Source organism: Zophobas morio, unplaced genomic scaffold, assembly GCF_036711695.1.
Source record: "Zophobas morio isolate AGI-343-1 ecotype UQ-CSIRO unplaced genomic scaffold, CSIRO_AGI_Zmor_V1 ptg000026l, whole genome shotgun sequence".
Taxonomy (NCBI): domain Eukaryota; kingdom Metazoa; phylum Arthropoda; class Insecta; order Coleoptera; family Tenebrionidae; genus Zophobas; species Zophobas morio.
Window position 1 is genome coordinate 15,089,167 of NW_026972131.1, and position 15,950 is coordinate 15,105,116.

Genomic DNA, 15,950 nt, shown 5'->3' on the forward strand with positions numbered 1-15,950 from the left:
TTAAAATATCAAAAAATTGAGAAATCTAAAATTTAAAAATCGAAAAAGTAAAAAATCGACACAATCGAAAAATAAAAATATCGTGAAATCGAATATTTGAAAATTCGAGAAACTTAAAATTCAGACATTCAAAAATGAAAAACCGAGAAACTGAAGAATCAAAAAACCGAAAAACCCTAAAACTGAAATATCGAAAAAGTACAAAATCGAGCAATCGAAAAATCGAAAAGAAAAATCGCAGAATCGAAATGATGAAAAATTTCCAAACTGAAAAATGGAAAATTAAAATATTACAAATTTAAAATAACGAGAAAGGGAAACGAAAGTTCCAAAAATTGAAGAATCGAAATATTGAAGATTAAAAAAATTGATAAATCGGAATGTAGAAAATTCAGAAATCGAAAATTGAAAAATCGAGAAATCGAAAAGAGGAAAAATTCTAATTTTAAAGAAAAATGGAAGAATCGAAAAATTGAAAAATCATAAAACTGAAAAATCGAAAAATTAAAGATTTGAAGAACAGGAATATCGAAACCCTCGATAGTCAAGAAATGGGAAAATCAAAACATCCATTCATTGAAAAACCGAAAAATTGACAGTTTATAAATGTCAAATTTGAAAAATTAAAAAATCGAAAAATTGAAAAAACGACAATCGAAAAACAGAAAATCTAAAACCTTGAAGTCGAAAAATCGAAAGATTAAGAAATCGAAACATTTGAAAAATTGAAATATGGAAGAGCTGAAATGAAAAATCGAGAAATCGAAAAATGTACAATTTTAAATATTGAAAAATTAAAATACCAAAAAATTGAGAAATCTAAAATTTAAAAATCGAAAAAGTAAAAAGTCGTCACATCGACAAATCCAGAAGTCAAAAATGGAAAAGTCGAAGAACAGAAATATCGAAAAATCCCAAAACTGAACAATGAAAAACTGACGAATCGACAAACTGAAAAATCCCAAAACTGAAATGTCTAAAAACTAAGAAATCAAAAAATTAAATAATTGAGAAATCGAAAAATCAAAAAAGTCAAGTTGAAAAGTCGAAACCTAAAAAATAGAAAAATTGAACAACCAAAAAGCCTGAAAAATCAATTAATTGAAAAATCGACAAATAAAGAGTTTATAAAAGTCAAAAATTGAAAAATCGAAAAAGTAAAAAATCGACAACAAAAAATGAAAGAAAAACTAAAAATGGAAAACTAAATCGGGAAATCAAAACATTGAAGAATCTAAAAATTTAAAACGACAATTGAAAACCGGGAAGTCGAAAAATCGAAAGATTAAACAATCGAAAAATTGAAAAATCGAAAAAGTAAAAAAATCGACACATCTAAAACTCCAGAAGCCAAAAATCGAAAAGTCGAAGGATCAAAATATTGAAAAATCCCAAAACTGAAATATCGAAAAACTGAAAAATGAAAGAAAACCTGAAAAATCCGAAAACTGAAATATCCAAAAACTGAGAACCTAAAAAGTCGAAAAATTGAGCAATAGAAAAATCCAAAGAGTGAAGTTGAAAAATTGAAATCTTAAAAAATTAAAAACCTGAAAAATCGAAAAATTAAAGATTTGAAGAACAGGAATATCGAAACCCTCGATAGTCAAGAAATGGGAAAATCAAAACATCGATTCATTGAAAAACCGAAAAATTGACAGTTTATAAATGTCAAATTTGAAAAATTAAAAAATCGAAAAATTGAAAAAACGACAATTGAAAAACAGAAAATCTAAAACCGCGAAGTCGAAAATTCGAAAGATTAAGAAATCGAAACATTTGAAAAATTGAAATATGGAAGAGCTGAAATGAAAAATCGAGAAATCGAAAAATGCACAATTTTAAATATTGAAAAAGTAAAAAGTCGTCACATCGACAAATCCAGAAGTCAAAAATGGAAAAGTCGAAGAACAGAAATATTGAAAAATCCCAAAACTGAACAATGAAAAACTGACGAATCGACAAACTGAAAAATCCCAAAACTGAAATATCCAAAAACTGAGAATTAAAGAATCGAAAAATTGAAAAATCAAATACCTGCATAATCGTAAGATCGAAAAATTAAATAATAAGTAAACCGAAAAATCCCAAAACTGAAATGTCTAAAAACTAAGAAATCAAAAAATTGAATAATTGAGAAATCGAAAAATCAAAAAAGTCAAGTTGAAAAATCGAAACCTAAAAAATAGAAAAATTGAAAAACCAAAAAGCCTGAAAAATCAATTAATTGAAAAATCGACAAATAAAGAATTTATAAAAGTCAAAAATTGAAAAATCGAAAAAGTAAAAAATCGACAACAAAAAATGAAAGAAAAACTAAAAATGGCAAATTAAATCGGGAAATCAAAACATTGAAGAATCTAAAAATTTAAAACGACAATTGAAAACCGGGAAGTCGAAAAATCGAAAGATTAAACAATCGAAAAATTGAAAAATCGAAAAAGTAAAAAAATCGACACATCGAAAACTCCAGAAGCCAAAAATCGAAAAGTAGAAGGATCAAAATATTGAAAAATCCCAAAACTGAAATATCGAAAAACTGAAAAATGAAAGAAAACCTGAAAAATCCGAAAACTGAAATATCCAAAAACTGAGAACCTAAAAAGTCGAAAAATTGAGCAATAGAAAAATCCAAAGAGTGAAGTTGAAAAATTGAAATCTTAAAAAAATTAAAAACCTGAAAAATCGAAAAATTCAAGATTTGAAGAATAGGTATATCGAAACCCTCGATAGTCAAGAAATGGGAAAATCAAAACATCGATTGATTGAAAAATCGAAAAATTGACAGTTTATAAATGTCAAATTTGAAAATTAAAAAATCGAAAATTTAAAAAATCGAAAATTTGAAAAAACGACAATGAAAAACAGAAAATCTAAAACCGGGAAGTCGAAAAATCGATTGATTAAGAAATCAAAACATTTAAAAAATTCGAAAACTTAAAAAACTGAAATACCGAAGAACTGAAATGAAAAATCGAGAAATCGAAAAATCTAAAATTTTAAATATTGAAAAATTAAAATACCAAAAAATTGAGAAATCTAAAATTTAAAAATCGAAAAAGTAAAAAGTCGACACAATCGAAAAATAAAAATATCGTGAAATCAAATATTTGAAAATTCGAGAAACTTAAAATTCAGACATTCAAAAATGAAAAACCGAGAAACTGAAGAATCAAAAAACCGAAAAATCCTAAAACTGAAATATCGAAAATTGAGGAATCGAAAGTTGAAACTTCGAGAAATTGAAAAGTCCAGAAATGGAAAAATCGATGAAGTACAAAATCGAGCAATCGAAAAATCGAAAAGAAAAATCGCAGAATCGAAATGATGAAAAATTTCCAAACTGAAAAATGGAAAATTAAAATATTACAAATTTAAAATAACGAGAAAGCGAAACGAAAGTTCCAAAAATTGCAGAATCGAAATATTGAAGATCAAAAAAATTGAGAAATCGGAAGCTAGAAAATTCAGAAATTGAAAATTGAAAAATCGAGAAATCGAGAAATCGAAAAGACGAAAAATTCTAATTTTAAAGAAAAATGGAAGAATCGAAAAATTGAAAAATCATAAAACTGAAAAATCGAAAAATTAAAGATTTGAAGAACAGGAATATCGAAACCCTCGATAGTCAAGAAAGTCAAATCAAAACATCGATTCATTGAAAAATCGAAAAATTGACAGTCTATAAATGTCAAATTTGAAAAATTAAAAAATCGAAAAATTGAAAAAACGACAATTGAAAAACAGAAAATCTAAAACCGCGAAGTCGAAAAATCGAAAGATTAAGAAATCGAAACATTTGAAAAATTGAAATATGGAAGAGCTGAAACGAAAAATCGAGAAATCGAAAAATGCACAATTTTAAATATTGAAAAAGTAAAAAGTCGTCACATTGACAAATCCAGAAGTCAAAAATGGAAAAGTCGAAGAACAGAAAAATTGAAAAATCCCAAAACTGAAATATCCAAAAACTGAAAATTAAAGAATCGAAAAATTGAAAAATCAAATACCTGCATAATCGTAAGATCGAAAAATTGAATAATAAGTAAACCGAAAAATCCCAAAAATGAAATGTCTAAAAACTAAGAAATTAAAAAATTGACCTAATTGAGAAATCGAAAAATCAAAAAAGTCAAGTTGAAAAATCGAAACCTAAAAAATAGAAAAACTGAAAAGCCAAAAAGCCTGAAAAATCAATTAATTGAAAAATCGACAAATAAAGAGTTTATAAAAGTCAAAAATTGAAAAATCGAAAAAGTAAAAAATCGACAACAAAAAATGAAAGAAAAACTAAAAATGGAAAACTAAATCGGGAAATCAAAACATTGAAGAATCTAAAAATTTAAAACGACAATTGAAAACCGGGAAGTCGAAAAATCGAAAGATTAAACAATCGAAAAATTGAAAAATCGAAAAAGTAAAAAATCGACACATCTAAAACTCCAGAAGCCAAAAATCCAAAAGTCGAAGGATCAAAATATTGAAAAATCCCAAAACTGAAATATCGAAAAACTGAAAAATGAAAGAAAACCTGAAAAATACGAAAACTGAAATATCCAAAAACTGAGAATCTAAAAAGTCGAAAACTTGAAAAACTGAAATGAAAAATCGAGAAATCGAAAAATTGAAAAAACCACAATTGAAAAAAAAAAAGAATCGAAAAATTGAAAAATCAAAAACCTGCAAAATCGTAAGATCGAAAAATTGAATAATAAGTAAACCGAAAAATCCCAAAAATGAAATGTCTAAAAACTAAGAAATTAAAAAATTGACCTAATTGAGAAATCGAAAAATCAAAAAAGTCAAGTTGAAAAATCGAAACCTAAAAAATAGAAAAACTGAAAAACCAAAAAGCCTGAAAAATCAATTAATTGAAAAATCGACAAATAAAGAGTTTATAAAAGTCAAAAATTGAAAAATCGAAATATTTAAAAATCGTAAAATTGAGCAGAAAAACTGGAAAACGAGAAATTGAAAAAATGAGAAATTGTAAAATCCAAGAATTGAAAAATAAATAGGAGGAAACTGAAAAGTCCCCAAACTAAAATTTCGAAAAACTGAGAATTCGAAAGTTGAAACAGCAGAAATTATGGTCGAAACCGGTTAGGATGTGTATCAGGGGTGCGATCGAAAAAAACTCGATAGCGATAAAATCTCGTTTGCTGATTGGTTGCGATGCTACATTTCTGTCACATTTCTCGATTCTGTCACGAAATCAAGTCTTCATGGAGTGATCTTTTCTCGATAGCTCTGAGTAAAGTGATAAATTTTGGAGACATAACCTCGAAATTTATGTCAAAATAGAAGTTCTTATAAATCAATCAAATAGTCTCCGAACGCTTAGGGTCGACATTGGCTTGAGTCCGCTCTGGTCTGTAGATCAAACAAGTTCTCAGACGACGAACAATAAGCAGCTTGTAATATTACGACATGTTTTCTAGTTAATTTTATTCCTAGTTAGACACAAACACTGTTGCCAACATAAGTCGAGGAGTCCTCAACCGTCATTGAATTTAAACTCCAGATCTAGAAGGGCGCTCACTCTCCCACGCACCAAAGCGAAACGAATTTATTTATCGCGTCTTTATCTCTCCTTAATGCGTCCGCGCGTTTTTTAGATATGGTAATTATCAGCGCCCATTTGTCGCTGGTACCGATAAGGTGGAAATGCGCTTAAGCTAAGTGGTTCTGGGTGTCTCGGCTGGCGTTTTTTCCACCAAGCTCGACTTTTGCATCTTTCCACGCGAATTGTTTTATCGGTGCAGATAGCGACCAGACGTCGAAGTGAAATTAGCGGTCTCGACTTTCATCGGATCGTGAGAAAGCAACGCTGTAATTGTTGAAGCAAGTATTATTCTGGACGTTTCTAAAGTGTTTGCATGTTTTCGGTGAAGATATATACTTTAATCTGGGAAGGAATTTTTCGGGTTTCGAAATTGTATTAGATATGGTTTTGTCTGCATTCCGGTGGAGATTCATGAATCAAAACTGGTTGTTTTATGGGTTTTTAGAGTGAGCTGTTGAAATATTACGCTCGGAAGGTGCTTTTAGTGGATTTGTAAAGGTTTCGGTTTTGGCGGTTATGAAAATTTCCATTGTTGGTAAAATGAGTTCATAGTTCAGTGAATCTCTTTAATGGCAGGGAGAATATCCTCTTTTCCGGTCGTTAAATTAACGTGACGTGCAAACTTTAATATTCTGAAAAATTCAAGTTTCTTTAGTAAAAGTTTGCGCCAATAGCGAATTACGGTTGCTGCTTTTATGTAAGACGCGGATACCCAACTTCTCGTTAACCGTTTCAGTACTATCTGGCAGATTTTAATAAATACATACGTATCTATGATCAGACCCTTCTCAGGACCATAGTAAGTAAGTCTTCAACAACTTTTGCAATTTCCACCAAAAACACCTTAATGACCAGCTTAGTCCGAGTCCGTTCACCCCGCCGCACTTATTCCACTAATTAATAAAAACGTAAAATTTATCCGATTACATAAATCCAACCGGATTGGGCAAAAAGTGTTACATCAAAATTCGGAATTCGCCAGCAGAAAACGTAAAAGTGAAAAATAGAAACCGACGCGACACGAATGCAGCCAGTGCACATTTCCATATTAATTGTACGAATGTGGAACGCCCGCTTCCGATAGTCAACCGTACGCGGTGTGAAAATTCGGGCCACTTTTCCTCCAATTAACCAAAGCTACCAACATAATGCCGACGATTATTATTCGAAAGGAAGACAATCGCAGCCTTCGGCACGCCGAAATCAAGTTCATAGTGAAAGTGCCACAATCAAGGCAGTCGCCGATTTTCTGACCAGACATTATCGGAAACCATCTCCACTTTCTTTTCAAGGTCCTTCAACCCGTCGTTCGGGAAAACGGACGATGAATGAAACCGAAGGCGCGTTGGTTGCACCAATAAATGGCTTGAGTGTGCTCACAACTATATTATTTTCAAAATGTAACGCTTCGTACGCACGCAAATGTTTTGAGCCTATGGGCGGATCATTTTTGCCGGTAGGAGGCGGTACAAATTTGTAGGTAGGCTCAAACTACAACGAAATTTACGTGTTGACCAAATTCTTACTCTGAATTAGTTTTCATTTTATAAATACCCTATCTAAAATGTTCAGAATATGATGAGTTTATACTTGTGATTTACCATCCCATTTATATTTTTTGGATTTGTTTATACATACAGGGTGACTCAAAAAAAATAATGACTGAGTAAATTTATTTTATTGAAGAAATCAAGAATTGCAAAACTGAATACTTTGAAATCTTGTCAATTAGTTGGAACCTGAGCCCAATTTTTTTGCAATATCTGTGATGTGCTTTTAGTTTCCGTAACTTATAAAATTAGAAAAAAAAAACCTATTCTGCTCTAATAAAATCGAGATATGCTCAAAATCACACTAATATTAGGTCTAATTGTGCCAACTATAGTTATAAAATTCACATTAAATGAAGTCACGGACATTTTTTGAAGTGTACTACATTTCAAAAAACAAAAAAAATGTTCAGTTTATAAACTTCATAATTTTGGTTTAAAGTTTAGGATAATTTATTACTTCCGACATCTTTTCGGTGACAAATTTAATCTTCGCATACTTCAGCGTAGTTAGTGAACTCGTTGTGACCACTGAAATATACAAAGAGTAAATTTTGAAATGGAACGAAAGTCGAAGAATACTTTCAAAGCCACGATCAAAATGTATTTGCTTATCTTCGCCAAAAAATGCATGACATCATGGCAAAATTTGATATGATGAGTCAGTACCTGTGATTTATCATTGCAGTAATATTTTTTAGATTTACTTATACAGGCTGTCTCAAAAAAAGATCACTTCGATTTTCGATTTTTCGTTTTTTCGACCAACCGTTTCATCTAATTAGATTTTTCAGTTTCCATTTTTCTATCAACTTTTCGATTTTTTTACTTTCCCATTTTCTGATTTTTCAAATTTGCGGTATTTTGAATTTTCGAGTTTTCGGTTTTTCCGTTTTTCGATTTGTTGATTTTTCTGTTGGTCAGTTTTTAGACTTTGCTGCAATTTTTTTACATTTTTCGATTATATTTTACTTTCCGATTTTTTTGATTTTTGAATTTTCGATTTTACGTTTTTAATTCTTTGATTTCCGATTTTTCAATTTTCCGGTTTTTTAATTCTTCTATTCTCGATTTTTCGATTTTCCATTAATCATTAAATTTTTCGATTTTTCGGTTTTTATATTTTTCGACCTTCGATTTTTCAATTTTCGAGTATTCAATTTTCCATTTTCTGATTTTACGATTTTTCGATTTGCGATTTTTCGATTTTCGTTTTTCCGATTTTGTGGTTTTTCGATTTTTCTGTTTATTTCAGTTTTTATGGTTCTGCGATTTGTTTTATTTTTCCATTATTCGATTATTTTACTTTCCGATAGTTTGATTTTTGAATTTTTGGTTTTTTCATTTTTCGATTTGCGATTTTTCAATTTTTCGGTTTTTTAATTTTTCGAGTCTCGATATTTCGATTTTCGATTTTTCAGATTTGTGGATTTGTGTCCGTTTTTTCGATTTTTAGAATATTGATTAATCGAATTTTCGATTTTTGAGCATTTCGATTTTTCCATTTTTAGATATTTTTCGATTTTTTTTAATTTTTCGATTTTTCTGTTCGTCAGTTTTAGACTTTGCAATTTTTACTTTTCCTCTTTTCTATTATTTTAGTTTCGGATTATTCGATTTTTGAATTTTCGTTTTTTTTTTCATTTTTCGATTTCCGATTTTTTAATTTTTCGATTTTTCGGTTTTTTAATTGGTCGATTCTCGATATTTCGATTTTCGATTTTTCAATCTCCGATTTTTCAATTTCCAGTTTTCGATTTTCCACTTTATGATTTTACGAGTTTTCGATTTTTCTGTTCGTCACTTTTTAGGCTTTGAAATTTGTTTACTTTTCGATTTTTGAATTGTCGACTTTTAGAGTTTTCAATATTATGAATTTTCGAATTTTCTGTTTTCCTATTTTTCGATTTTTGAATTTTCCATTTTTCGGTTTTTTGATTTTTCAATTTTCGGTTTTTCAATCTTGCAAATTTCCGATTTTTCAGATTTGTGAATTTCCGGTTTTTCGATCGACCTACGCATTATATTCATTGAATTTTCGATTTTCGGTTTTTCCATTTTTAGATTTTCGATATTTCAGTTTTGTATTTTCAGATTTTCTGTTTTTCGCATATCTGATTCATCAAATTTTCGATTTTTCGGCTTTTCGATTTTTCGATATTTGATTTTCGAATTTTCGATTGTTCAGTTTTCCATTCTTCAGCTTTTAGACTTCAATTATTTTACTTTTCAATTTTCCGAATTTTCGAGTTTCAATTTTCAGATTTTTGATTTTTCGATTTTCCTTTTTAAATCTTTGAACTTTTCGGTTTTGATTTTTCGAATTTTTGATTTTTAATTTTTCCATTCTTCGGTTTTTAGACTTCAATTTTCTTTCTTTTAAATTTTTCGATATTCTATTTTCCGCTTTTCAGAATTTTCGATTTTCAGTTTTCAGACTTTCGACCATTAGAATTTTGGATATTTCGGTTTTATGATTTTTCGATTTTTAGAAAATTTGAGTAGTCGAATTTTCGATTTTTCAATTCATCGATTTTTCTATGTTCAATTTTTCAATTTAAATTTTGCGATTTTCAATTTGTCCATTGTCGATTTTTAGAATTTTCGGTTTTTCAATTTTTCCATTCTCACCTTTTAGACTTCAATTTTGTTTCTTTCCGATTTTTTGGTTTTCGATTTTCCAATTTTCAGAATTTCCAAGTTTCTTTATTCAGATTTTCGATTTTCCACTTTTGCGATTTTAGATTTTTCGAATTTTTATTTGTCCAATTTTTTGCTTTTTCGATTTTTCTGTTCGTTTCAGTTTTTAGGCTTTGCAATTTTTTCTACTTTATATACTTTGATTATTTTAATTTCCGATTTTTTTTAATTTTTGTTTTTGATTTTTTTAATTTTCAGTATTACAAATTTTAGACTTTTCGATTTTTTGGTTTTTCCGTTTTTCGATTTTCGATTTTTCGATTTTGAGGTTTGTGAATTTCCACTTTTCGATCGACGTCGGTATTTGATTCATTGAATTTTCGATTTTTTGGTTATCCATTTTTAGATTTTCGATTTTTACGATTTGTATTTTTCGATTTTCTGTTTTTTGCATTAGTGAATTTCAGTTTTTCCGATTTTCGATTTGCCGAATATTTAATTAATCAAATTTTCGAAAAAGTTACCATGCTTACAAAAACTTTAAGACATCTACAATATTTCAAAGTATTCAGTTTTGCTATTCTTGATTTCTTCAATAAAACAAATTGACTCAGTCATTAACTTTTTTGAGACACTCTGTATAACCAAATCTAAAAAAATATTAATGCAGTGATAAATCACAAGTATAAAAACTCATCATATTTTATACATTTAAGATAGGATTTATTCTGCAAAATTTTGAGGTGACGTCATAAATTTTTTAGAGGGGATAAGCAATTATATTTTAATAAAAAATGTATCATGTTTATCATGACTTTAAAACATCTGCAAGATTTCAAAGTATTCGATTTTGCAAATTCAAAATTAAATTGCAAAATATTGTTTTATAATTTTGATTTTTTTTCCAAAAATCTGGACGTTTCGGATAAAAATTCAACACGGAGTCATAAACTACATGTGTAGGACTATGTTACTGTATACAATTTAAAACCCATTTACTATGCATAAATTTGAAGTGACGTCATCACATTATTGGTGGGGATGATTAGACAAATTTAATAATTTTGCGACATTTATGAAAAAAATATCAGTTAACAAAAATGGCACGTTTTTATTATTATGCCAGTTACATGTCACTCAACGACAATATCTTTTTTTTTTTATTTATTTATTATGAACATTTAAAAGTATTTTATTTGAAAAAGTGATGATGTAACTACTGTCCGTCCCGTTATTGTCAATAAAATTTTATAGGGTAAAATGTGAATTTCGTTGTAGTTTGAGCCTACCTACAAATTCTGCCCTTGAAGGATTTGGACCGCCTTCTTCGGTGAGGGCAGGCAAAACGATCCGCCCATAGGCTCAAAACATTTGCGTGCGATTGTACGACTGGTCGTGAGAAAGTACAGAATGACAGGATGTTTTGGCTGTATAAAAATCTTAGTCCTTGATTGAATTATTTCGCACGCCTCGATTTACATACAACGGAGCGAAAAAAACGAACAAACGATAATCTAATGAATTTTTCAAAACAAGACTCCCATTAAAAGCGAATTAGACGGCTTGTATTCCGGGCTTTTACAAAGCTGTTAAATGAGCGTTTTATCCGGGATTAAGACGTCTAAATCGATTCAGTCGAATTCCAGAGATCACCGTTAGTGCACCGAACAAAATTAAATTAATATGCGCGTTTAATCCTTCGATAACGGGACGAAGAGATCTCACCCAACTGCATTCGACTTGGTGAAAAATTCCAAGCGAATCGTAGTTGTTGTCGGATGGTACACAATTAATTATTTACCTTGAGCGTTTTATAATTTGCTGTTATTTTATTTTAATCGATTCCGCTTAATTACACTCGAGATAAATTTATTGTTTGGATTAATGATCGATACAGAGTAATTAGTGCGGTTTTAACTTTCTTTTGCTTCATGAAATCTCTAAACCGATTAGCGATTAATCAACGACAGCCTTCGAAGGCAAACCGGGCTGTAAAGCAAATAAGGTATTTATTAATCCAGTTTACTCGGTTTAGTAATGAATTTGCGCCAGTTAATCGTGCTGACTTGCACATAATGTGGCACAACGCTAAACGTAGGGGTTGTTGGAATCTAGACTCGGAATTACTGAAACTGAACGAACTTTGTCCACACTGTGTAACCAAATGCTGACTACTGGAAGTACTCACGTAACGCGGAATGCTTATCGTCGTAAAAATATCGGCTACTAGTGTGTTACAACAAATCTGATAATTATACAGCGTGTTGAGAAACGCGAGTTTTGCAACCAACAGATAAAATACCAAAGCTGTTTCAAAACGATTTTTTTATTGTTAAAAAAATCAAAAGTGTACTTTTTAAGTACTTTTAAAGCGCGTATTTTGAGTCTCCGTCGTTGCTCAAGATTCGAGCAAAAAGAACCAGTGAAAGTTGGATTAATTTATTGATTCTGCGATTGTTTATTTTTCGTCGGTTTTTGTTTCTTTGTGCTTTATTTCCTTCTTTTGGCTTCTTCGGTTCGATCAAGCGATGCAGGGCGCGAAAGTGACACGCTGCACGCACCCGCAACACCAGAAAAACCAGCTCACTTTTTTGATAAATTATAAAACTTGATTTTGAGATGGCGCCAGTTTTTCAATACTTTTTCAATTTCTGGATTTTTTAGTTTTTGAAATTTTAATTTTTCGAGTTTTAAAATTAAAGTACTCAATTTCACAATTCTTGATTTAATCAATAAAATAAATTGACTGATTCTTTAATTTTTTTAGTTACTCTGTATAATCAAATCCAAAAATATGAATGCAATGATAAATTACAAGTGTAAACTCATATTTTGGACATTTTTGAAAGGATTTTTAGGGTTGATAAACAAATACATTAAATTTTTTTGAGACACCCTGTATAAGCAAATCAAAAAAGTATTAACGTAGTCATAAATTAGAAGTACAGACTTATGATATTTTGCACATTTAAAACAGGATTTGTTCAGCAATATTTTGAGGTAACGTCATCAATTTGTTTGGGGGATAAGCAAATACATTTTGATCAAAAATTTACCATGCTTATGATCACCTTAAAACATCTCCAAGATTTCAAAGCATTCGGTTTTGCAGTTCCTGATTAAATCAATAAATAAATTTACGCATTAAGTTTTTTTCGCCCTGTATAAGTAAATCCAAAAAAATAAATCGAAATTTGTTTTCACAGAACTTCCCTCAAACCTGAAATACAATGAGTTGATTTTACTTTACACAATAAGACTCATTTTGGTTAATGACTGAACAATATTAAGAGTAATCACTGGAAAGAAGAAGGGGTGGGTGGGCGGGGCTATCGCTTGCTTATAAAAGACTCCCTTGGAAAAACTTAAATTTAGCCCCGCCCACCCACCCGTTCTCTAATTTTTTTATTCAGAAATAAGAAATAAATGTTATAACAAAGAAGTAGTATAACAAAATAAATTATACTGATTTTGATAAATGACTGAACAATATCAAGGGTAATCACTGGAATGAAGATAGGGTGGGTGGGCGGGGCTATTGTTTGCTTATGAATGATTTTGAAGGAAAAGATAAATTTAGCCCCGCCCACCCACCCGCTCTCTCATTTTTTTCTTCAGAAATAACAAATAAATATTATAGCAAATAAGTAGTATAACAAGATAAATAATACTGATTTTGTCATATAAATGACTGAACAATATTAAGAGTAATCACTGGAATGAACAGAGGGTGGGTGGGCGGGGCTATCACTTGCTTATAAGAGACTCTATTGGAAAAACTTAAATTTAGCCCCGCCCACCCACCCGTTCTCTAATTTTTTATTCAGAAATAAGAAATAAATGTTATAGCAAATAAGTAATATAAAAAAAATACATAATACTCATTTTGATAAATGACTGAACAATATTAAGAGCAATCACTGGAAAGAAGAAGGGGTGGGTGGGCGGGGCTATCGCTTGCTTATAAAAGACTCCCTTGGAAATACTTAAATTTAGCCCCGCCCACCCACCCGTTCTCTTTTTTTTCAGAAATAAGAAAAAAATGTTATAGCAAATAAGTGGTATAAAAAAATAAATAATACTGATTTTGGTAAATGACTGAACAATATCAAGAGTAATCAGTGGAATGAAGAGAGGGTGGGTGGGCGGTGCTATTGTTTGCCTATAAAAGATTCTGTTCGAAAATGTTAAATTTAGCCCCGCCCACCCACCGTTTCTCTTTTTTTTTCAAGAATAAGAAAAAAATGTTATATCAAATTAGTAGTATAACAAAATAAATAAGATTGATTTCGGTAAATAACTGAACAATATTAAGAGTAATCACTGGAATGAAGAGAGGGTGGGTGGGCGGGGCGATTGTTTGCCTATAAAAGATTCTGTTGGAAAATGTTAAATTTAGCCCCGCCCACCCACCCGCTCTCTAATTTTTTTCTTCAGAAATAAGAAATAAAATGTTATATCAAATTAGTAATATAACAAAATAAATAAGACTGATTTCGGTAAATAACTGAACAATATTAAGAGTAATCATTGGAATGAAGAGAGGGTGGGTGGGCGGGGCTATTATTTGCCTATAAAAGATTCTGTAGGAAAATGTTAAATTTAGTCCCGCCCGCCCACCCGTTCTCTTTTTTTTTCAGAAATAAAAAAAAAAGTTACATCAAATTAGTAGTATAACAAAATAAGTAAGACTGATTTCGGTAAATAACTGAACAATATTAAGAATGAAGAGAGGGTGGGTGGGCGGGGCGATTGTTGGTTTATAAAAGGTTCTTTTGGAAAATGTTAAATTTAGCCCCGCCCACCCACCCGTTATCTCTTTTTTTCAGAAATAAGACAAAAATATTATAGTACATAAGTAATATAACAAAATAAATAAGACTAATATTGGTAAACGTCTGAACAATATCAAGAGTAATCACTGGAATGAAGAAGGGGTGAGTGGGCGTGGCTATCGCTTTCTTATAACAGACTCTGCTGGAAAAAGTGAAATTTAGCCCCGCCCACCCACCCGTTCTCTCATTTTTTTCTTCAGAAATAAGAAATAAATGTTATAAAAAAAAAATAGTATAACAAAATAAATAAGACCGAGTTTGGTAAATGACTGAACAATATTAAGAGTAATCACTGAAATGAAGAGAGGGTGGGTGGGCGGGGTTATCGCTTGCTTATAAAAGATTCTATTTGGAAAAGTTAAATTTAGCCCCGCCCACCCACCCGTTCTCTCATTTTTTTCTTCAGAAATAAGAAATAAATGTTATAGCAAAAAGTAATACATATAACAAAATAAGTAAGACTGATTTTGATAAATGACTAAACAATATTAAGAGTAATTACTGAAATGAAGAGGGGGTGGGTGGGCGGGGCTATCGCTTACTTATAAAAGATTTTGTTGGAAAAGTTAAATTTAGCCCCGCCCACCCACCCGTTCTCTAATTTTTTCTTCAGAAATAAGAAATGAAATGTTATAGCAAATAAGTAGTATAACAAAATAAATAATACTGATTTTGGTAAATGACTGAACAATATTAAGAGTAATCAGTGGAATGGAGAGAGGGTGGGTGGGCGGGGCTATTGTTTGCTTATGAATGATTCTGTTGGAAAAGATAAATTTAGCCCCGCCCACCCACCCGTTCTCTCATTTTTTTCTTCAGAAATAAGAAATAAATGTTTTAGCAAAAAGTAGTATAACATAATAAATAAGACTGATTTTGGTAAATAACTGAACAATATTAAGAGCAATTACTGGAATGAAGAGAGGGTGGGTGGGCGGGGCTATTGTTTGTTTATAAAAGATTCTGAAGGTAAAAGTTAAATTTACCTACCCGTTCCCTCATGTATTTCTTCAAAAATAAGTATTATACCAAAAAAAAATACAATTAACGCTTTTTTTTAACATCCTACGTTCTATTAGTTCCCATTCTCACTTTATAAGAGAAGATATAATTTACCCCGCCCACCCACCCCGTCTCCATTTCAGTGATTAATTTTTTCTAGTAAAAAAAGGTGGATCTCAATTGAAGACAGATAAAATCGTTAGAATGAGAACAGCATTGGTAAATGACATATCATATAAGAAAATAAAGGGTGGGTGGGTGGGTCAAAAATTTGATAATATACGACTGAACAATATTAAGAGTAGTCACTGGAACGAAGAAGGGGTGGTTGGGCGGGGCTACTGCTTGCTCATAAAA

General features: G+C 30.5%; 1 protein-coding gene across 1 annotated transcript in view; it reads right to left on the minus strand.

The window, feature by feature from the left end:
• The window catches only part of LOC135136086 (partitioning defective 3 homolog), a 71,308-nt gene that overhangs the window by 39,353 nt on the left and 16,005 nt on the right, over positions 1 to 15,950 (minus strand). The gene's annotated exons all lie outside the window — the stretch shown is intronic.